We start from the raw sequence: 26277 nt of genomic DNA on the forward strand, positions 1-26277 counted from the left end.
GTTTTTTGCTTCCTAAGTTAATAAAATAGCAGGTACAAAAGTGATTTTTCAAATTAAAAAATAGTTTACTGAGAACTCATCCTATATAATAAAAGCTCAGCAACCGAATGGCAGAATGTCTAGAACAACTGTGGCCCCTTGCACTGGCCACCCCCACCCCCAATCGGCCCCCATGGGGAGGGTCAACTGGATCCCACCGGTGCAGGAATTCATTCATCGGGCCTCTAGTAATTTAATATTAGTGGTTTTACATAAAACAACTGTTAGAAATAGTTTAATGATTTCTAACTCAAATGTATGCAACTTTTGTGAACAGGAGATTTTTTCTGTTGGATTTACAAAAATAACTATAAAGAGGTGGCATTTAAATTTCTGAACGGAGGATGCTATTGACTGAACATTTGTGTTGAAAGTTTTCCACCCAAAATTCACATGTTGAAGTCCTATTCCCCAAGGTGAAGGTAGGAGGTGGGACCATTGCGAAGGTGATTAGATAACGAGGGTAGAGCCTTCACAGAAAAGACCCCATAGGATCCATCACCCCTTACAACATATCAGAACACAGAAAAAAAGTACAATTTATGAACCATAAAGTGGATTTCACCAGATACTTAATCTGCTTGGTTCCAGCCTCCCAAACTGTGAGGAATATATTTTTTTTGTTATAAGCTATCTAGTCTATCATTTTTTCTGTTAATAGCACCTGAGTGGACCAAGAAAAATGATTAGGGCATTTTAATAATAAGTTTTGAGGATGAGAGCTTGAATGAGCTACCTGTCACTCTTCCCTGCCTTTTGTGAATCTATCTGTGACTATATGCCTGTATGAAAAATAGTCTGTTGATCTTAAAGTATCTTTATTTAGATTTTATCATGAACTTCTAGCAATTCCTCATAGAATTCAACAACTGACACAACTTTATTAACTCTTTGTCATAATGCAACTGACTTTAATAAGGTCACTCTGCATGGGGGGACAGGTCATTCTGTAAGCCAGTTATTTACAACTGGACTGAGAGATATTTATCCTTATCTCTCAGAAGTCCTTGGAGTCTGGCTTTGACTTTGGTCAAATGAGTGGGTTAACTAATTAAGTAATGATTCATGATGTGTTGTTTAAGAGCCAAAACTCCCCATATGACACCCAGGCTCAGTGTATTTATGAGTGGTTTTCACCTGGCAGTTAGACCAGAGAAGCATGTATGTTTAAGCCAGAAGCTTTTGTCAGAAGTATCTGAAACTGACAATCAGCATATTCATCATGGCAATTTATCTCACAGCCAAAGTGTATTCTTGAATACATGAGAAGACCCTGGGGTGGCTTGGTCCTGGATGTTTGTCCACAATCTCTTTCTCTTGCTCTATCATATTCTTGCCTTTCTTACAAAGTCCTACATGAGTATGCTGTGTGAAGTCTCTGAGTTTTCTATTTAGTTAAATGTGTGTGATCATTATAGTCACAATTATAATGGGTTTGGTAATACTTGGTCTCTTCTTTCCTTACTGATCTTCTGTCCACACCAGTCAGCTCCTGAGGATCCACACTCATCTTCATCCTTGATATAATTAGAAACTGCCTGAGTTTTAATATAAGGAACCAACCACATTTGCCTACCCCTTTTCTTTTTGCTTTGCTTCCATATTCTAATCCAAATATCAAACCAGCAAAACAAATAATGTTTTTCATGGTATGAATGATCTCATGCTCTTAGCATGACTGGAGAACCTAAACATGTGCTTTTCCTTGGCTGGATTTTGAAAGCTACATAACATTCATACAACACATTCCCAGGAAGAATTTTTTCCCCATGCTCAAGTAGAGTTACTATTTTTCTCTCTGATAGGTGATTTCATCAATGTTCATCTTAATATTGTTGGCATTACTAGAATATGGGACATCATTGGTGCTCATATACAGGTTATTCTAAATCAAGCACTTCTATATCTTTATGAGACTTAATTTTTGTAAAAATGTAACAGTGAATGTAGCTGGGTCCTTAGGGGATGATGCCTAGGAAATGGTGATTGTCTTGGTTATTCAGAATGGATGTGCCACATTCTCAAGAACCTGGTACTCCATTGTAGGAGGGATGTAGAGAGGCATTATCACATTTCAGCTATTTCAATTATATATAAAAATAACTGAAATGCACATTGATATATGTGAACTATAATTATAATGGGAAGATACAAAAATGTAGTCTAAGTGAAGATATAAATAAAATTCTATTAGAAGTAAAAGACTAATGGAACTGGCATCCAAATATCTTATATAATAAAAGGCTAATATGCAAATCAACTAAATGGAATGACTGGTTGCTATGATGTGCAGTGACCACCAGGGGGGCAGATGCTCAATGCAGGAGCTGCCCCCTGGTGGTCAGTGTGCTCCCACAGGAGGAGTGCCACTTAGCCAGAAGCCGGGTTCATGGCTGGCGAGTGCAGCGGCGGTGGCGGGAGCCTCTCCCGCATGGATAGAGGGTTTAAGCCATTGGTCATACATCATCTGAGAGCTCCCGGACTGCAAGAGGGCATAGGCCAGGCTGAGGGACTCCCCAAGTGCATAAATTTTGTGCACTGGACCTCTAGTATGTATATATGTATACAATGAACTACATACTGCAGGTTTAAAAATATATATCTATAGCTAACTCTGTCTTTTTATCTCTATATCTATCTATTTTTCATCAATCTATCTATTAATCTTTACCTTTGAATCTATGTGCTATATATATATTTTTAGTCATTAAATACAACAATAATTCATGTGACTCTGAACATCTAGGTTCTATCTTTCTAACATCCTTGCTTTTTTTTTTATTGATAATCAATTTCCAACCCTATTAATCATATTTCATTTCTGCATTATCTCTGAGGCATAAGCGGTCATCAATAATCATTTGCTTATTAATGAACATCATTTTGCTCTGCCATAATACTATCCTATCTAATAAAAGAGTAATATGCAAATTGACCATCACTCCAACACACAAGATGGCTGCCCCCATGTGATCAAACATGGCTGCCCCCATGTTGACACAATATGGCCACCACAAGATGGCCAGCAGGGGAGGGCAGTTGGGAGGGACCAGGCCTGCAAGGGAGGGCAGTTGGGGGCAATCAAGCCTGCAGGGGTAGGCAGTTAGGGGTGACCAGCCTGCAGGGGAGGGCAGTTAGGGGCAAACAGGCAGGCAGGGGAGTGGTTAGCGGGTGATCAGGCTGGCAGGCAGAAGCAGTTAGGGGCAATCAGGAAGGCAGGCAGGTGAGCAGTTGGGAGCCAGCATTTCTGGGTTGTGAGAGGGATGTCTGATTGTCCATTTAGGCCCAATCCGGGATCAGGGCAGTCGAACATCCCTTGAGGGGTGCCAGATTGGAGAGGGTGCAGGCTGGGCTGAGAGACAACCCTCCCCTGCCGTGCATGAATTTTGTGCACCGGGCCTCTAGTATTTAATATTGTATGTTTTGAATGTTAACAACAACCAAATCTGCAATACCAAATATTCACTAGATAAAATGTTTTAAATTATTTTTAATTAACTTTTAATTTGGAGACTAAACAGCAACAGAAACCAATATATAAGAGCTAAAGAAAAATGCAATTTGTTTAATTATTAAATAAGAAATATTAAAAGAAAAGCTGAGCATGCTGTTATTCTAATTAAATGTCTTTTTTCAGATGTAAGTTGACATGATTTTTCCTAGTCTAGAACACAATGATGATGATAATTCTGCATTATAATAAATTACCTAATTAAAATCAGGAATTATATTTAGAAGTATGAGGTAATCTAAAATACATTTATAACATATTTTAGCTCTGGAAGTATCAACAGTTTTATATTAGTTTAAATTTCCTCTGCTTTACCACTTGTTCATTGTATGACCTTGGGCATGTTTATTATTGTCTCTAAGTCTCAGTTTCTGTATTTGTAAAATATGAGTATACCTATAGCTATCTCGTGGGTTTTTATGATCAGTGAGATTATCCATGTCAAACTTCTATATGCCTGACATATAGACACTGTTCTCTAAATGATAGATATTGCTATTGTCATTACTAGTATAATGCTATTATTAATAGTAATAATAAATTACATCATAGCTTTAATATTTCAATATCAAATCTAATCATGAGTACTACTTGAGTCTACAGGGTGTGTGGCATGTTAAAATATGAATAAAAAGCCCACTGGGTCTAGAATATAAAGAGATAGAAGAATAATTGTGTGGCATGGCAAATGGAAGATAAAGCCTTTGGGACCATGGCAGAGATGTTGGTACTTAGAATATGAGAAGCCAACTTAGAAATTTGAAGCTGGGTTACATCATAATCAGGTTTGATTTTTAATAAGAAACCTCTTTGTAGAATGAATATAGAGGATTGAGAGAGAATAGAGTGGGGTTGGGGGTGGGGGGTTAAGGGCAAGGGGAAGAGTAGAACTAACTTATCCAAATTTTTCTTTTTCTCCCAGATTCTATGTTTTGATTGATACTAATAATTGATGTGATAATCTTCTGTGTTTATACAGACTTATAGGTGGAGATCTACTTTTATAACATGTGACACAAAATAAAAAGCACTTTAAAAATAAAGACATAGCTATGTGGATATACAGAAATAATTTTATGATATTATTAAACAATAGAGTGAGAAAAGCTCAAATATATGATTTCAATCTTTGATTCTGCATACCCCCTGTATATGTATAAATTAGCAACTAAATTAATGAATGATTGAATATATTATTTTAATGAAAATAATATTAATAAATGAATTGCACTAAGTAAATTAAAAATAAACTAAATTATTAATTCTTATTTTTGAAAAAGAAAATAACATTGAACTAAAATATGGAGTAGGACATGTGAAGTAGGACAACATAAATCAAAATAAAAAAAGATATCAAATCATTATGGATAAAGACTTATGTAACTAAAATAATTTTTCATTATTATTACAGCAAAAGTTTAATCAAGGAATAAATTAGAGCTATTCAGCATGAAATGAGAAATGAGATAGCAAGGACAATAAAACTGCTGAAGTATTAAATGAATATTTCCCAATGTATTTATAAAGAACAGCCTTAATGGGTCAAGAACTAGAAATTCCTAATTAATATATGTTTTCCTAACTATTAAAAGGTCAGCATTTTAAATGAGCTTTCCAATTTGCCTTCAGCAAATTTGATGATACTAATAATTAAAATCCTTATGATTTTTACTGATTCTATTGGGCTTTCGATTTTTATCAAGAAGTCTTAAAATATAATGAGAGATTTAGCAAAGCCTTTTTAAAAGCCTTAATTAATTTGGCTGTTAATGCTAGCAAAGTAATTTCAATAATTGTTTTATGATCTCAATAAATAAAAAAGGCTAAATAGTTTTTGTATGTTTTTCCCCAGTTCATTTAATCGCATTTTTTCAATAACATGCAATACATTTGCATTGTAAATAATGTAATAACTAGGGGAAAATATATAGAGAAGATATATATCATCAACCCTGATGGATCTATCCAGAGAGATCCATTAATAATATAGCCAATAGACATGCACATATCGTGCCACAGAAGCAAAGACTTCAAGGAAATGTCTTCTGATCAGGGCACAACAATAAAATGTTCATGAAGAGTTCAAGTCGTATTGCCATTTTGTTTTTAAATCTCGAGAGTCTCCAGGGAGATGTTTGGAAAAGTTGGACAAAAAGAGTTTAGGTGAAAAAATGGGACCTGGAGAATCAAAGCACAGAAAAGGAAATAAGAAACTTAAGATACATATTCTGGTCTCTCAAGTTTCTTCTGGCCAAAAAAGTTAAAGTTTCTGGTGGATGGTGATCCTGAAATTACTGAGTTGAGTCACCTGAGGTTTCAGTTATGCAAAGTGTTAGGAGATTTAGGTCACAGAAAGTGCTGCTTTAGAAATGGGTCTCCATCCCCATTAATGTATGGGACAGGGCAGCAACATCTAGTGTGAAAACAATTAGAGGAAATCAATAGCAAAGCAATGGCAGGGCAGCGGAACTGAGAAATCCTGGTGGAATAGCAGAGCAAACTCATCCCGAAAGATGGCACCATCAGCCCAAGTAGTGATGAGATTTAGGCATGAAATTCTAACCAGGTGCTCAAGAACATCATGGTCTGAAAACTGAATTTTTGTATGAGATTTTTCTCCTTGGACACATAGAAAACATTGGGGAATGTGCTAAAATTGCAGTTTTATAGTTTTGAAGGTGGGGATATTAAGCTAATTAATTTCTGCCATTTATACTACACAGGAACATTGGTATCTTGGGCTGAGAATCTGAGCTGTCTTTGCTTTCCATGTAGAAAACTTGGAAATTAGCACTAAACCTTTATATTTTAGGCATAGTTCCCCTGAAAGAAGAGTTTGAGGAATAAAATGTATACACTACTGCTTTATTAGAAAACTTAATCACTTGGAATTAGCAGTGGGGGAGGGTGAGTTTTTATAGAAAACTAAAAGCTGTGGTTTTTAATTTTCTTAGCCAAACTATAAAAAGTAGATATTGTTACACAAAGTAGAAGAGAAACAGAAGCCTGAAAGACCTATTCTAAAAGGGAAGCATTATATGGTAGATAGAGAGGAACACTAGTTCTCTGTTTGCTAATTTACTTAGGTTTCAGTTCATTTGACCCTTGCAGGGAGTACAGGGGGAATATATTGTCTTGGTAGGAGATGTAGTGCTAAATATAGCTAAAAGCTTATTTTAATGGAAATATAAAAATAAAAATAATTGATGGACTCTAAAGCACATAACTTCAAGGAAAACGCACAAGCTGGAACATATAAAGAATGCGATGGTCTGTGTATATACAAAGTTTTTCCTGCCTGGAGCAAAGGTACAAAACTGATCATTAAAAAGGTCAGTGCTTAAAAATATTCCATATTTGGATTATTATTATTTTGTTGTAACTTTATTTTAATGTAAAAATCCATCATGTGTTAGAGCGATAGTATCAATTTAGAGAAATAAAAGCCCAGCAGGTGTGGCTCTGAGGTTGAGTGTTGACCTATGAACAAGATGGTCACAGTTTGATTCCAGGTCAGGGAACATGCCTGGCTAATGGGCTTGATCTCCAATAGGGGGCGTGCAGGAGGCAGCTGATCAATCATTCTCTCTCATCATTGATGTTTCTATCTCTCTCTCCCTTCCTCTGTGAAATCAATAAAAATTTTTTTTTTTTCAAAATAAATAAAAGTGTCAATAATATTGCTAGATATGTCTAGAAAAGACAGGATAATTCCAATAACGTCCATCAGCTTGATACCAAGTTTACTTAAAAGTCAAGATTAAATTGGGTTAGATAATTCTTTTTTAAGGAATATATCTAACACACTAAAATTAACTATTTACATTCTGGGTTTGCTAAGACACTGGTGGAAGAAAAATCTGCCTAATGAGCCAATTAAAACCCATGGCATTGACTTTTTTCTTTGTCTCTCTAACACTCTTCTTACCTCTGTAATAATTCAATTTAAAATCCGCTCAATGGGGCAGTCAAGATAAAAGTCAAGGCCAGTTGCATGTTTGTATGTGGAGGGCGAACATCATCGGAACACGATTAAGAGAAGATATATGACAGATCCAAATTTAAGACATTCTTAAAATATCTACATTAACTAGATTAAGAGCATATGGTGCCTATCTTTAGGTGGACTGATGTATATAAGCAAAAATATATATATAAAAATAGACTCAGTTTAAGATACAAGGGAAGGGCAATGGTAATTTTATTTCCTAAAACTTAATTAAAAAATACTAATCTTTTGAAAAGTGTATATTTAGGTCCTTTGCCCATTTTTTGATTGGATTGTTTATCTTCCTTTTGCTAAATTGTGTGAGTTCCCTGTAAATGTTGGAGATTAAACCCTTATCGGAGATAACATTGGCAAATACAGTATGTTCTCCCATGCAGTGGGCTTTCTTGCTGTTTTGTTGATGGTTTCCTTTGCTGTGCAGAAGCTTTTTATTTTGATGTACCAGTAGTCCCATTTGTTTATTTTCTCCTTAGTTTCCATTGCCCTAGGAGCTGCATTGGTAAAGATATTGCTATGACAAATGTCTGCTATTTTGGTGCCTATGGCTTCTTCTAAGATTTTTATGGTTTCCCATCTTACATTTAAGTCCTTTATCCATTTTGAGTTTATTTTTGTGTACGGTGTAAGTTGGTGGTCTAGTTTCATTTTCTTTTGCAAGTATCTGTCCAATTTCCCCAGCACCATTTATTGAAGAGACTGTCTTGACTCATTGTATGTTCATGCCTCCTTTGTCAAATATTAATTGAGCATAATGGCTCATGTCAATTTCTGGGTTCTCTGTTCTGTTCCACTGGTCTATATATCTGTTCCTTAGCCAGCACCAGGAAGTTTTGAGAACAGTGGCTTTGTCGTATAGCTTGATATCTGGTATTGTGATCCCTCCAACATTGTTCTTTCTCAAGATTGCTGCAGCTATTCGGGTTCTTTTTTTTATTTTTTATTTCAGATGAATTTTTGGAGAGTTTGTTCTAGGTCTTTGAAGTATGCCATTGGTATTTTAATGGGGATTGCATTAAATTTATAGATTGCTTTGGGTAGTATGGTCATTTTAATGATGTTTATTCTACCAATCCATGAACACTGTATATTCTTCCATTTGTTCGTGTCTTCCTCTATCTCTTTTTTCAGTGTCCTGAAATTTTCTGAGTACAGGTCTTTTATCTCCTTGGTTAAATTTATTCCTAGGTATCTTAATATTTTTTGTTGCAATGGTAAATGGGATTGCTTTTTTTAGTTTCTGTGAGTTCATTATTGGTGCATAGAAAAGCCATAGACTTCTGGGTGTTAATTTTGTATCCTGCTACATTGCCAAATTCATTTAGTAAGTCTAGTAGTATTTTGATGGAGTCTTTGGGGTTTTTCATGTACAATATCATATCATCTCCAAATAAGGACAGTTTTACTTCTTCTTTTCCAATTTGGATGCCTTTTATTTCTTCTTCTTGTCTGATCAGAATGCATAACCAATGGATGCAAGACACTGGAGGGGGGGTGAAGGCATGTGCCAGGGGGTTAAGGGAGGCAGGGGGGAGGTCAATGAGGATAAAAAAGAGACATATGTACTACTATTTGTAATACTTTAAACAATAAAATAAAATTTAAAAATTATTCATCTTTCACTAAAGGAAGCTGAACACAGCTGGGCTTCTTAGAACTCAAATTTTATTTATAAAGTTATAATCCAGAAAAATTTGCCTTAAATGTACTGTGGATAACAAGTTTAGAAGATGTTATAATAGTTTTTAAGACTTTTAAAGGAGGAAATATATTTTAATTTCCATAAAAAATCATATTATTGACTTTGAGATACAACCCATTCTGATGTTGGAACTTCATCAGTTCATAGTTTCTATTTATTATAAAACTAGAGGCCCAGTGCACGAAATTTATACATGGGTAGGGTCCCTAGCAGCTGCCAGCCGTGGGTGTCTCCCTTCCCCCAGCCACCTGCTGCCACCACTACCACCACAGTCCCCGCCCCCTGGTCAAAGTCCTGATTGAACTCCAAGTCGAACTCCCTGTCGAGGGGACAATTTGCATATTAGGCCTTTATTATATAGGATAAACTTGATTTGTAAAATTCTCAATTTCACAATTAAAAAGGAAGAGGAATGTCTCTATGGCCCAAGTCTGAATATACCACTTTAAGTGTTACTTTACAGGCTGGATGTGGGCCTGTGGAAGACACTTTTAATTGTCTGGTGACCTGTCATAACTAAGGAATGGTCTTGGAGCTAAAATATCTTTCTTAGGAGTGGCTCTTTGTTAGAGCCAAACATCTCTTAGTTACGGCATTGTTGTCATGCCCAGTGGCTAGACTGCCACATGGACACTCTAAAGGCAATAGCATCTGAGGTCATGTAGACACTCAAAGCAATGAGGTTCCCATGTGTCTGGCTGAATGTCTGCATTTTTCAAAATGTTTTTTGTGTGACAAATTCTGTGCAATGCAGAATTCATGTTTTTTTTTTAAAAAATTTATAAACTGATAAAAATATATAATAAGTTATTCTAGCTTGGGGTCTTTCCAAGGATGCTTCAGGTTAGGTAAATTTGGTCCTGGCCCAGTATGAGCAGATTTTGTCAGGCAGTAATCTCACTTTGCTACAGGCTTAAATCTGTATGGTGTAAGTCATACATAATTGTATGCCAATGAGCATCTCTTTCCAACTCCACACTCAGTGATGTCATATTGGTAGCTTAAAATCAGCCAAGGTGAGAATACATGCATCATGCAAACTGAGTATACATCAGAGCTTAATTTGATGCTTGGTTAAGTGAATGGAGAGAATATTAACAATGCATATTAAATTGAAAATTACAACCATTTCATAGTGAATAGCACAAAAATTGAAAACATATATACTTTAAATATTCAAAGGCTACTATCCAATTCAACAAAGGAAAATCATTCATGTCATTAAAGAATGAAGAAGTTCTGACATATGTTTTTGTTAATTTATTTTTGTCATACTCATTAACATAAATACAAATATCAAGCCATGCAACCGTTACATGAGTAGAGATATACGATTGTACCCAAATCATCCAAGCATTTGGTGAGATTTCCTTAACTATCTGGAATTTACAATAAAAAATATTATTTATGCTAGCATTTGTAAATTATATGCTATGCATAATTTATATCAGTAAAATTTGTAATAAATTCTGTGGCTACACATATCCATCCTTTTTTGGTGGGTAGAACTGGTTGTGAAACCTTCACCAGTACATCAATGTCCCCTTGTTTTATGACACCTCACAACCTAGGCCGGGAGAAGCCTGCATAGTCATTAATATTAAGATTCTTCAGTGAGACAATATAAGAGGAGCAGCACCTTCATTGCTATTTGTTTGTCACTGAAAAGACCCTGATGCCATTTTCTATTCTATGGATTGACAGTAAGACCTATTGTACATGTTTATTGAGACTGAATCTAAAATAATAAAAATATCTAGCACAGGGCCCGTGATAAAAATAAGTGTTTAGTATCTCTCTTTTTTTAAAATATATTTTATTGATTTTTTTACAGAGAGGAAGGGAGAGGAATAGAGAGTTAGAAACATCAATGAGAGAGAAACATCGATCAGCTGCTTCCTGCACACTCCCTACTGGGTATGTACTCGCAACCAAGGTACATGCCCTTGACCGGAATTGAACCTGGGACCCTTGAGTCCACAGGCTGACGCTCTATCCACGGAGCCAAACTGGTTAGGGATGGTTAGTATCTCTTTTCCACACATCTCACTAAGACAATAATGACAATAAGAACATATGCTTTTAGATTCCTCTATTAATATTCTAAATACAATAACTTTAATGCTCACAGCAACTTTATGGCTTGGTACTATTATTGTCCATATTTCACAGATGATTAATTTATATTTTGATATTTAAATATATAGATGTAACTTATAAGGTATTTAATACCAAATTGGTGACAAGGATATTACTCAGTTTTACTTAAGATTAATGATGAGACCCTTCCCAATCTCACTGCAGCAAGTAAAGAGCTCATTGCATAGCGTGAGGTTAACATTGAGCAGGGGTCTCAGCACATAGTCTTAAAATAATAGGCTAGAAAACTGGCTTAACGTTAAGGACTCATTAGGCATTTTTTTTTACAGAGAAAAAAAACACCTTAATTTTCTTCTAGACTCATTAAAGGGAAATTTCCAGGTGGTGCCATAATATTTTCCATTTTAAAGTAAAACAATTTCTACTGTATAAACAGCAAATATAAAGAACATACTGATGTAACATTTTAAAGAATTTTATTGTTGTTACTGCTTGATAACTTTAGTGAAATTATACCAAATATGCCTCTAATCAGCATGATACTTAACCTAGATTTGAGGCTTTATCAGAAAGTTGCCTTTATGTTAAAAGCGACTTTCATAAAATTAAAACTGTTTCTGCATAACGTCTCTAAAAAATCAGGTTCACAACATTTCCCTGAGTAATTTGCCTATCTATAAATTCATATGGTTGTCTCATCAAAACTTGATATTGGGTGGATTTTTGGAAAATTAGCAATAATCACAATTTTAAGACTGCATTAAACTTAAGAAATTGTGTATCAACACTTTAGTAATCAGGATAAATATTAGTTTTTTTTAAATGAAATGATATACCAATGAAAATGAAGAGATTGTCAAAGTAGTTTTAAAATTAAAATATTCAACTACATGCTGTCTACTAGAAAACCACTTTAAATACAAAAACCTCTATATGTTACAACTAAAGAAATGCAAAATTAATGATATATCTCTAAATTAAGATGAATAACAGAAATTTTATTTTATTTTATTTAAATATATTTTATTGATTTTTTACAGAGAGGAAGGGAGAGGGATAGAGAGTTAGAAACATCAATGAGAGAGAAACATCCATCAGCTGCCTCCTGCACACCTCCCACTGGGGATGTGCCCGCAACCAAGGTACATGCCCTTGACCAGAATTGAACCTGGGACCCTTCAGTCCGCAGGCCGACGCTCTATCCACTGAGCCAAACCGGTCAGGGTAGAATAACAGAAATTTTAAAAACTTACATTAGCATTTATAATAGCAGCAAGATGTATGACATGCATAATGATAAATTTAACATAACATGTATACTGAAGACAACAAAATATTGAAACCTTGCAACCAACAGAATATTGCAGTGAAATATTAAATATCTAAATAAATGGAGGATCTTCATGGGTAAGAATGCTCTCTATATTGATTAAATGTCTTTTTTTTCACAGTGCAATGTATAGCTTTTATACCATCCCAATTAATATGCTAGCAGACTTTTTTTAATGGAAATGTTTAAACTAATGTCAAATTTTCTTATATTTTTCCTTTAAGGGAAATGGCCTTTAAGAGGTCACTACTGGAATTTAGTCTGGGGAGAGACATTGTATGGAGAAAAAAAGTATTTATTTATTTATTTTTTTTAGGCTACAATAAAAGTAAGTACTGATCAATAAAGAGTCATTAGATTCTTAATGAACAATAGATTCTTAATGGAAAGTGAAGTAGATTACTGTATTTTCACACAAAAATGTTTCAATAGCATTCACATTTTTTTTAAGACAAGTTCTTCCCAGATTGTCATTTGTGTTAGATTGGCTTGGGGCTTTTTTTTTTTTTTTTAATGGATTGTATCATGAAATATAGAATAGCCAAGGTCAGGGCTTCAGGTAAGGTTAAAGTACAAAATGAGAATACATGGGGGGAAAAGAAGTATAAATATGGAAAGTGAATAATGAAAAGCCCACTAAATAGTTGAACTGCTCTGGGATACTTGATAACACTTTAGCTTTTGTGAAATGGTTTTGCTTGTTCTGCGTTAGAAATGACTGACAGTTGCATTGTTCCATGGTGCCCTGATGGGGCACTCCTACCCCAGAATCCCTCACCCAGGAGCAGAATCTCATAATTCTTTGAACATTTTTACTCTTATGAACTGGTACTTGAAATAAAGAAGAGAATGTATGGTTTGGCTATCCAGATTTTAGTATGCAGGGTTAAAATGTCTTCATTTAGTTTTCCTATGCTTTTAGAGAGGAAAATTAGATAGGATTCCCACCACTTCATGATTCAGGTAGACAGAACTACAGACCGAAACTAAAACAATCTTCCTGAATGTCAATGATAAGTGAAAAAACCATCACATTTGTAATTTTTCATTCCAGATACAATTTCAATGCAAAAAGGAGTCACTTGATATCCTAAAACCAATAATTTATCAAACGTGAAAACATTTCCAAGCTCACAAGAACTTGTTAAATGGAAAAATGTACCTTCATACAACCTGAAGGAAAATAAAATTAAAAACAACCTGCAACATATAACACAGTCAGTAACCTTCTTCTGGAGGCAATTGACCAATTTTCCAGAGTAGTTACAATGTGAACATATAGCAATTGTCAGAACGCATGTTGTTGTTCTTTTCTTTTGTTTTGTTTTACTTTTGATGTTGTTGTTTACTTTTGATGTTCTCTGTCACATTAAGTGGTGTATATTGTCAGTGCAATCCACTATCATATTAGTTATGCTAGATTTCTCATGGTTTCCCTTCATATTTAAGAAGTAATTTCAGGTAGACACATTGATCTCCTTTACCAAAAACTGTTCACCCAACTCTTAGCATCCATCGATGATTCTACCTGCCACGATCAATTTTACTGGTCACCTTGGAGGGTGCTTTGGCAGGGAATTGAGGGAGGTATATGTGGGGAGTTGCTCTTCAATGGGTATAAAGTATTAGCACCTACAGGGTGAAAATTTTCTAAAGATCTGCTGTACAGCATTGTGTTTACAGTTAATAGTATTGTACTGCACGCTTAAAATTTTGTTAATAATGATGTCTTTCTTTTACTACAATAGCAATAATATTATACCCGAGGAAATGGGTAAAAAAAGTAATTAACTTGCAATAATGTGAACAACTCCAGCAGCCACACAAACAATATGTATTGGTTCTATTTATTTGCCTGGCATTGTGCCAATCAGGCAGAGCGCTTTCATGGAGGCTGTAGCTTCATCTGGAGAGAAACGGATAAAACTAGTGGGACATTTGTACATTCTTATAGCTGGAAACAAAATAAAAAGGAGGAAAATAGAATGTAAAAGAGGAAACTTGCCATGAATTAAAAATTCACATATACATTTCCTTTACTTTACTCTACTATTCTAAAAGGCTTCTTGAGTAAATCCTTGATTGCATTCATGAACCACTTTTTAGGGTTTTATAGTATCTATCATTTTAGAAGAGTAAATCTCTCAAATGCCACTTTAATGCATTAACCATAAAATGGAGATCATTCAGGATTCTCCAAAGAAGGTATTTATCAAAATAAGAAAAAAGTTGCTAATTATGAATAGTTCAAGACAGGAGCACAATTAAAACTAAGCAAAGATAATTCTAATTTTTTCTCTTTAAGTTGTATGTGTCCTTGAATATCACTTAAATGTTCCACATCATACTTTTTATATGTTAATTGAGACAAAGGAATTGCACTGGAGTGAATTTAAGAAGCAGCAAAATGAATTTTAATGAAACGTGGATATGATAAAATATAAATTTCTATCTTTGGGCAAAAGAGAATAGATAATCTCACTTAGGAACTATCAGCAGCTTTGCCTTCAATCACAAAATGAGCACTTGGCAATCGTTTGTAAAGTTCACATTTAAACTTTCTCTTCAGACATCAGAAGATGGTAAAAAATCAATGCTACATAAAAACGCGATGCCTTTCATGAAATTCTACTAGAACATGTTCTATATGAAAACTCCTGGTTATTTTTTCTAAAACACACATTCTTCATGATTCATATTATGTAAATGTAAGCATTTCAAACATAGTTTATGTATATGATCCACTCTTATGTGTGGATTTAAATGTAGTTTGTCTTAAAATTCAAATGCTGAATAGAAAATACAGTTTAATAGCATAAAGCATAATTTACATTTTCTTGTAACCTAAGGGCTGAAAGATGTCAATTCCTGGGATGCTGTGTACTCATCATTTTGGCAGTTGCTTTGCTTTTTAGTTTGCAAGTAAAACAAGTATAACTTCAGTAGTAGAAAAAAACATAACAGTTAAACTGCAACTTTCCTTTAGTGTTTTATATATTTTTTACAATAGCATTTTAATGGTCCACAGAAATGATTAAATTTAGCTCCAATAGATGCAATATGATTTTATTGACTTTATTAAATAAGTAAATTATTTTTAAATTAATATTTTGAAAACATTTTACATTTTTAAAAATTTTATATGAACTTAATGTTATATTCAGCTCTCAGTATTATAATTGCTTGTTTGGATTAAGAAAATTCACGCAAAATCTGTGGGACAGCAGATTTTTACCTTTTTTTATACATTTTAAATTGCTTTTATGGCCCTAGCTGGTTTGGCTCAGTGGGTAGAGCGTTGGCCTGGGGACTGGGGGGTCCCAGGTTTGATTCCAGTGAAGGGCACATGCCCTGGTTGCAGGCTCGATCTCCAGTAGGGGGTGTGCAGGAGGCAGCCAATCAATGATTCTCTCATCATTGATGTTTCTCTCTCTCCCTCTTCCTTCCTCTCTAAAATCAATAAAAGTATATTTTAAAAAATAAACTGCTTTTATGATAATACAATCAAATGTAGTCTACTGAGCTTTTAAGAGCTTTTTCAGTTAATGGATTTCTGTTGTATAAAATACTAAATGTTTGTCAGTTTTATATCTGCTTTCCTCAAAGGGTATCAACATTGTGTTTGTTAGTTTTTCTCTCTGCTCTTTTATACCCAAACTTGTTTTTATAACATATCTTGTTGTTATCAGAAAATATCTAAGTTAGGTCAGAATGTTTGCAATACAGTATAGAATTGTTTCATGCAAAGAAAAAGGCAGAGTAGCTAAAAAAATACTTTAGGTATTTTCCAGAAATATTATAGCAATTCTGCTATTACCTTCAAAAAATGTTTTGCTTACACAACAGTTTGCCCCCAACATCCTCCCAATTGGCTAAGTATCAATTTAGGTAAAAACTAGTGGCTTTCATGCAATTTCCTTTAGTCTTCATGTATAATCCCTAGTGGATGAAGAGTCATGAGTACAGTTGACCCTTGAACAATGCAAGGATTGGCAATGCCATCCCTCATGAAGTTTTAAATCTATGTGTAACTTTTGACTCACTAAAAATTTAACTGCGGTCACCACTCAGTATGGGACAGGATTGCTCAAGGGTATGTTCCATGTATTGCTCCTTATATAAAACTAGAGGCCCGGTGCACGAAATTCGTGCACGGGGTGGGGGGGTTCCCTCAGCCCGACCTGCACCCTCTCCAATCTGGGAGCCCTCAGGGAATGTCCTACTGACAGCTTAGGCACACTCCCCATGGTTCTCTGCTCTCTGCGGGGCCTGCCTGCTCCACACCACAGTGATGGGCAAGCAGGCCCTGCTGGGTGCTGCCTGCAGGCCCACTTGCCTGCTCATGGGTCGCCACAGCTATGGTCAAGCAGGCCCTTCTGTCTGCTGTCAAGCTGCAATGGCTGCCCTCACCTTCCGGGATCGGCGATGGTCCTGGGAGTTTGCAGGCGTGGCACCCATCCCCAGGACCCAGGCCACTTGGCGCCGCCCCGCCCCTGGCTTCTTGGTGCCTGCATATGCAAATTAACCTGCCATCTTGGTTGGGTTAATTTGCATACTCACTCCTGATTGGCTGGTGGGCATCACAGAGGTACAGTCAATTTGCATCTTTCTCTTTTATTAGTGTAGATGGCTTAGAATGATGCCTATAGTCGGCCCTCTGTATCCATTACTTCCACTGGTCACCAGGGAAGTGTGGGGGAAGATATTGGGCGAAGGATACAACATTGCAATTATGTCGGATGAATAAGTCTAGAAATCAGATGTGCAGTATGATTACTGTAGTTAATAACAATCTATTAAATACTATAAGCCTGCTAAGAGAGATTTCAGGTGCCCTTATCACATGCACACACAATAAAATTGGTAACTATATAAGAGGTGATCACTACAGTCAAGCATTTCATTATCCATATATATTAAATTGTTTTGTACACTTCTAAGTATATATAATATTTATTAAAATATATGATGAATGTAAAGGTAAAGATATTATGAAGTAAATTTATTACTAAAACTAGAGGTCTGGTGCACGAATTCATGCACCAGTGGTTCCCTTGGCCTGGCTTGCAGGATTGAGCCGAAACCAGCTCTCTGACATCCCTGAATGGTCTCAGATTGTGAGAGGGTGCAGGCCAGGATGAGGGACCCCACTGGTGCACAATCAGGGCCGGGGAGGGACACGGGAGGTTGGCCAGCCGGGGAGGGACTGTGGGAGGGCTCCAGGGTGTGTCCAGCCCATCTTGCTCAGTCCCGATCAGCCAGACCCCAGCAGCAAGCTAACCTACCAGTTGGAGCGTCTGCCCTCTGGTGGTCAGTGCACATCATAGCGAGCAGTTGAGCGGCCTTAGCATATCATTAGCAAATTATGCTTTGAATGGTTGAATGGACAATTGGACGACCGGACACTTAACATATTAGGCTTTTATTATATAGGATATACATGAAAATTTCCATAGAATATGTTAAGCATGCATTTGTCAAATTATAATCACAAGTTTGCTGTCATATAGCTTTTATTATAGTTGCTGCTGTGGACCAAATTAATGGGAAAACCTAATTCTATATCTAAAGTTTTATATATATAGAATTTTTAACAGTGCAAAAAAATTCCAAATACTATTGTACTGCATTAATTGAAAAAGTGAAAAGGAGTAAAACAAATTTTATCTTTCAAAAAGGTTATTGCCCAAATATAAGAAATGTGATAGAGATCTTAAATGAAGAGTCTTAATGGAGACTTATTAAAGTCTCTAAGATTATTCCATTATATAAGACAAATAGTCCTATGGATGTTTTATTTAAAGACAAAAGCATTATATTTTTAAATAAAAATGTTAACAGCTTGTTTTCACAGATTGTTTGCAAGCATAGGCTGCCTTTACCATTGAGATTACAAAACTTTTATGAAATTAATTTATATTATTGACCTTAGAACTATATTTCTTATCTCCATTACAATTTTTAAATGTGAATTTTACTATCACTTGTGTCAATATAACACATCTTATGTAAGACCAGTTTTTAAGAACCATTTTCTATGGTTGTGCTGGAAGAAATGTTCAAGAAAGATATAGAAAAATTCTATTACCAAAGCATTTCCTCTCTGAAGAATCTATTGTTTTTCTTAGAATACTGTTTCTAGCTTGTTTTCTTATTGGTACCTTTGGGCTCTTTCTTAAAGAATAAATATTGTGAAACATGCTATAAACTCAGAAGAAATAGAGCTATTTAAATATATAGACTCTAGAGTATGAATTGAATTAAAAATAAAAAGTTGTACACATTATGACTTCTTGGGAAGCTTCTAATTAAGGTTTGGGTTTCATGGAGTATTACAGCAGAAATGATTTTTACTTCACAAAACACGTGGTTGCCATGGTAACATTATTCCTACATTGCACCTACTGCATTTTCTCATATTGGATATTAAGTCTAGCAATATAATTGAATTACAGTCTGTACATCATTTTAAATTGTCTTAGGAAAAACACTCCTGTATTTGAAAAGGAAATGTAAAATCTTAGAACTGCAATGCTCTTTGTCCCATAAGATTGAATAAAAACATAAAATTGAGAATTACAATTTTTTGAGCATTTCAAATCAGTGAATGTACTTTCTGACAAGAATGCCAAAAATTTTTATATATAAATGATTTAACTGATTAAAATTACCACTATCTAGCATGTTATATATTTTATCTTATTTATTTTTTTCACTCAGTGTAATATATTCTCCATGAGAGCAGATATTTGTTCATGATGATGAATCTCTAGAGCCTATGATAGTACCTTATACATAAGAACAGGCGTCCTCAAACTACGGCCCGCGGGCCACATGCGGGTGTTTTTGCTGTTTTGTTTTTTTAATTCAAAATAAGATATGTGCAGTGTGCATAGGAATTTGTTCATAGTTTTTTTTTTAAACTATAGTCCGGCCCTCCAACGGTCTGAGGGACAGTGAACTGGCCCCCTGTTTAAAAAGTTTGAGGACCCCTGCATAAGAAGATGCATAATAAATATACTCAAATAAAATAATGAGATTATTTATTTTTATAATTAGAAAATTATAAACATCTTTAATGTTTGTTGAAGTCATATAGTATATTAATCCTTTAGCTGTATATGAAAGTGTTTACATTTTGTTTTCCTATCAGATTACTAAGAAATGATTATTCTTTTTTGTTGTTCTACATACTAATAACTACATTAGGTAAAGTAGATTAAACTCTTTATTGGATGCCTGCTAAGGTTCATTTTACAAACATAAGCACTTTACTTTCTGTTAACCTGATTATTAAACTTATGTTTATGTAAAAAATTTGGCTATTGACATTATTTGAAATCACTTCTCCAAATTAAACTAGAAGGGAGCGGGATTAAAAATGCTTTCCTTTTTTTATGTTTGTCAATATTCCAAAAATATATGTATTAAAAAAGAAAAAAATGCTTTCCTTTTCTATTCAGGAAGAATTGAAATAGACTAAATACTACTTGTCAAAGTGCATTGCTTGTACACTGTCATTAAATAGTTTTGAAGTCATGGTAGTGTTTAACTGAGAAAATAAAGAAATGTGTGTTTGTATAAAATAAGGACTTGACATTATACATTCTGTGACCTGGCATTTTTAACATGGGTTTATTATAAAATGATTAAGTTTTCATTTTAAATATAATTTTGTTGATCCAAATAGAGGAAAATCATAGGTATTTCAAGGAAGAAAGCAGAGCTGTGGCACCATAATAAAGAAGCACACTCCACTAAGCTTTTTATCTTTGGAAATAAGACTAAGTGTTCAAGTGCAATGAGCATTCTAAATCAAAAGCATTGTTGCCTCACATTTTTATTTCCCCTTGGCTCAGATTTTGGAAGCAGATCTTGCCAAGAACTGAATGTATATTGTCAATATCTTTTTTCTCTAGGAAAATTTTCAGGCAATTCATATTAGAATAATATTAAAATGATTTATACTTCTTAATCAAATTCAAGATAAATAAGTACATGAATTCTAATTTGCTTTATATATACATTATTTTTAATAATGGATAGTAAGCAGTACATTTAGAATCATATGGAGTTCTTTTTTCTCATGAAGTTGGATATACTAGTATATGAGATGGAAATTGGTTAGCTTTATGAATCAACCAATGATATTTTAAGCTTTCCAAATCATAGTGCTTGATGTTTTCTACTCATTTAATGTACACTAAGCAGTTTTAAAGATAGTAATATATATTAATATCCTTACCCATGTACTGCAACAGCAAGAAAATAAAAAAAACATAGATGCAATGATATTTAAATTGAGATAATGGGTTAAAGAAGTTCTTTAATTCTTCAACATACGAAGATACATTTCTTCAAATTCCATGTTTAATGAATGTAAATATTTTCATCTAAATGAGCAATTTATATAACAAATAAAATTAATGTCTTTCTCTCTGTTTTTTAATAAGATTGATACTTGCCAGTGTACTTCACTTTTAATTGTATACAAATGAAAGGGAAGAGATTCACTTCACTTGTCTGCAGTTGGCCAAATAATGGCCTCCCAAAAGATGTCCATATCTTAATTCCTGGGACCTGTGAAGGTTACTTTATATGGAAAAAAAGCTTTTTGCACATTGTGCTAAATCAAAGATCTTGAGATGTGTAAATTATTCTGGATAGCAGGGTAGGTCCTAAATGCGATCACATTTATTCTTATAAGAAGGAGGCAAAAGAGAAGTTGACATAGATGGAAAAGGAGAAGACAGAGAGACATTGGTCACAAACTAAGGAATATTGTATAACTGGGAATATGCCAGAAAATTATTAAATATCAATCCAAAGTCAAAACAGAGAACATATAGAAGGATTTGATTTGGTTACAGTTACAGGACAATGTTGATAAGACATAATAAAGAGGAAAAATATGATTCTCTCTTGATATATTAAATAAATAAAATAAAGAAGTTTCCCTCTTTTATCCTCTTTAAATATATTTCATTGACTGAGAGAGAGAGAGAGAGAGAGCCGCTGAGCCATTCTGGCTGGGCAAGAAATTTTTCTATTGATCTTCAGAAAAGAAAAGTCCTATGTCTATGATTGAAAAAGGGGATATATTTCTAATGAAAGCAAGTGTAGATAATATTTCATCTTTCTAATTAGATATTTGATGAGAGGCAGTGTCTTAGTTCTATGGCTGCTGTAATAAATTTCCACATATTTAGTGGCTTAAAACAACAGAAATTTATTTTCTTGTAGTTGAGGAGAGTGGAAATCTGAAATCAGTATCATTTCGGGAAACCAAGGTGTCAAAAGGGCTGCATTCCACCTATACATAAATATCATCAGCTTACACCATCAAATTTAAAAAGATAGACAAATGTGACTACATCAAAATAGAAAAGCTTCTGCACAGCAAAAGAAGCCATCAACAAAACAACAAGAAAGCCCACTGCATGGGAGAACATATTTGCCAATGTTATCACCAGTAAGGGTTTAACCTCCAACATTTACAGGGAACTCATACAAATTAACAAAAGGAAGATAAACAACCCAATCAAAAAATGGGCAATGAACCTAAATATATACTTTTCGAAAGAAGATAGAAGGAAAGCCAAGAGACATATGAAAACATGCTCAAAGTCACTAATCACCTGAGAGATGCAAATAAAAACAACAATGAGATATCATCTCACACCTATCAGAATGGCTATCATCAACAAATCAACAAACAACAAGGGCTGGAGAGGATGCAGAGAAAAAGGAACCCTCGTGCACTGCTGGTGGGAATGTAGACTGGTGCAGCCACTGTGGAGAACAGCATGGAGTTTCCTCAAAAACCTAAAAATGGAACTCCCATTTGACCCAGTGATCTCACTTCTAGGAATATATCCCAAGAAACTAGAAACACCAATCAGAAAGGATATATGCACCCCTATGTTCATAGCAGCACAATTTAACATAGCTAAGATTTGGAAACAGCCTAAGTGCCCATCAGCAGATGAATGGATTAGAAAACTATAGTACATCTACACAGTGGAATACTATGCTGCAGTAAAAAAGAAGGAGTTCTTACCATTTGCAACAGCATGGATGGAACTGGAGAGCATTATGCTAAGCGAAATAAGCCAGTCAGAGAAAGATAAATATCACATGATCTCACTCATTTATGGAATACTAGAGGCCCGGTGCACAAAAATTTGTGCACTTGGGTGAGTCCCTCAGCCTGGCCTGCACCCTCTCGCAGTCCAGGATCCCTCGGGAGATGTCCACCTGCTAGCTTAGGCCTGCTTCCCAGGGAATCGGACCTAATCTGACAGTTAGACATCCCTCTGGCAGCCCGGGAGCCCTCAGGGGATGTCTGACTGAAGGCTTAGGCCTGCTCCCTCGAGTTGGACATCCTTAGTGCTGCCAAGGAGGTGGGAGAGGCTCCCGCCACCGCTGCCGCGCTCACAGCTGACAGCTGGACTTGTGGCAGAGCAGAGCTCCCCTTGTGGGAGTGCACTGACCACCAGGGGGCAGCTCCTGCATTGTGCGTATGCCCCTGGTGGTCAGTGTGCATCATAGCAACCAGTCGTTCTCCTGTTAGGGTCAATTTGCATATTACCCTTTTATTATATAGGATAATGAACAACATAAGCTGATGAACAAAAACAGATCTAGAGACAGAGAAGCATTGATCAGACGATCAAACCTCAGAGGGAAAGCAGGGGAGGGTGGGGGTAAGAGGGAGAGATCAACCAACGATCTCTCTTAGGTTGATCTCACATAAGCCTAACCAATGAACACAGACACCAGGGGGGATGAGGGTATGAATGGGGGGGTGGGGGGCAATAGGGAGGTAAGGACACATATGTAATACCTTAATCAATAAAAACAATTATAAAAAAATAAAATAAAAAGATAGATTCCAAACACACACACACACACACACACACACACACACACACACACACACAAACTGGTATAAAATGACTACATTTACTTTAAACAAGGGGAATATGGGAGATATCTGTAATACTATCAACAATAAAAATATATATTTTAAAATATTACATTTACTTTAAAAAATATTATTTCCACAATTTTGTAAAAGCACATATATTGATTATGGCATTTGTAAACATTTATTATGGAAAAAAATACATGCCCATTAGTTTTCCCTGTTATTAAAGTAACAGAAGCTTTGGTCATGAATGATAATGAATACACGTCTGTTGATGGCTCCATATCTGGTTCTATCTCTCTCTGGGGCTTTGCAGATCCTATAACTAAAATGTGCAGCAGATTGGTTAATTCCTCGGTGTTGAACTAGAGCACAATGAGAAAGACATGAACTCTCCTCTGGGAACCACAGAGCAGAAGTTTGTCTGATAACCATCTGATTCATGATCACTGCCATATTTTAGCTGTTGAAAGCGCTCCCTAGTCAAAGACTAAGCTATAAAATAATGGGTGAATAAACTTTAAGGTGCTTAAGTTATGGTGTTTAATCATATATTTGAATTGCAGAGTATAAATTACCTTGATGGAGTCATAGGTCAATTATTTTTGATGTGTAATTTAACTACATAAAAGGCCATGAAGATTTATTTCATTAATCATAGATATTAATCAAGTGATTCTACACATATTTATCTCCTTCAAATTTAACAATAGAATATTTTAATAAGTCAAAGAAATAATTTAAATATGCTTTAACAACAGTTCTATTTTTATTTTTTGTTCAATCAGAGAGTTAGTAACATTTATATATCTTACAATGCATGTTCTTAGATCACTGATTCACATGTGGTTCAATATTGAAAATAGTAAGTTATCTTAATAGCTCTTATTAATTGTAAAATTAGATTATTTTACCTCGGACATAAAAATGTAGTACTTGGTATGCAAGAACCTGTATGTGTGCCAACTAAGTAGGGTAGGTTTCCCTTGATTGTCAACGTATTCTTTTTGCTTAGGAGATTAGAAATCAGAAGTTTTTATCACACATTCATCTCCATCATCCCTTCCTACTACTTAAAAGGGATTTGTATGGAAGTGAGAACTACACTAGTGAGCAAAAATATTATTTTTGTGTTTTTATTTTTATATGATTTTATTGATTTCAGAGAGAGAAAGGGAGAGGGAAGAGAGATAGAAACATCAACTACGAGAGATAATCAGCAATCAGTTGCCTCTTGCGTGCCCCCTACTTGGGATTGAGACTGCAATCTGAGCATGTGCCCCAAGCTGGAATCCAACCATGACCTCCTGGCTCATAGGTCTATGCTCAACTACTGAACCACACCTGCTGGGCTGTTTTTATGTTTTAGAGTTTATAGATTGGTAGGCATATAAAATGTAAACTCAATAGTCCCCCAAGTCATAAATTAGAATATTTTCATGACTGTTCTACATTATTTAATCCCATAAATAATGTGTTCTTCCTTTATCTTGCCTTATTACATACACAATGTAATAGTGAAATTGTTCTAAAAGAATAAAGTGTAATGTCCATGTATATTAGGGATACCTAGTTACCCTGAGCAACAGACAACTGGTCCCTAATAGACTGAAATTAAACCAATTATTTGTAATACAATTAGAAAGATAAAAAGAAATAATTTAAGTGGACACTGTAGCTGAAGGGATATTTCCAGTCTAAGAGGAGAGCAGAATTCAGGGTCCAGAAGCTGTAACAAACACACCAAATCAAGAGTGCTAGCGACTTATGAGGCCAAGCAAACATTAGGGGCATATATGAGGTTATTTAGGACTTTGTATATTATATTAGGGATATTTATTTTATTCTTGGAATAATAAAATCTATTAAAAGGATTAAGAAGGCCCTAACCAGTTTGGCTCAGTGGATAGAGCATCGGCCTGTGGACTGAAAGGTCCCAGGTTCGATTCCGGTCAAGGACATGTACCTTGGTTGCGGACACATCCCCAGTAGGAGGTGTGCAGGAGTCAGCTGATCAATGTTTCTCTCTCATCAATGCTTCTAACCCTCTATCTCTCTCCCTTCCTCTCTGTAAGAAATCAATAAAATATATTAAAAAATAAAAGGATTAAGAAGGGGACATGTTATTAATATTGTTTACATGTTTGAAAATTCTTTTTTATATATTTTATAATAATATCCATACACAAAGGGCTTCATTCAGTTTATAATCTCTTGAATACTGAGAAATTGATATGAAAATAAATGAACAAGGAATTTCTCTATACAATAATGCTATTATTAGAGCAGTTATGCATAGAAGAGAGTATTTTCCTCTCAGTGATTTTTCTTAGCTCCAGTTATTAGGCCACTTTCATAAAAAATCAGTTTACTCTAGAAAGTGCAATTGCTTATTTGTAATCACCTTGATTATGAATCTATACCACAATTAGGCTAGATTTTCTTATGGATTTATAGATGATGAAAAATTATACACTGTGATTTTTATAATTGTTTGGGTACAGAAAACAATAATGACAGTAGAGATGATTCAAAATTGATGTCTTAGTCGTAGCTACATTAATAATCAAAAGAATTGATGTAGATGTTTAGGAAAAATGAACTTGCTGATTTTACTTCTTTATAAGGAAAACACCATGTTGTTAACCATATAAATATA

Source organism: Cnephaeus nilssonii (assembly GCF_951640355.1).
Source record: "Cnephaeus nilssonii genome assembly, chromosome: 3".
Taxonomy (NCBI): domain Eukaryota; kingdom Metazoa; phylum Chordata; class Mammalia; order Chiroptera; family Vespertilionidae; genus Cnephaeus; species Cnephaeus nilssonii.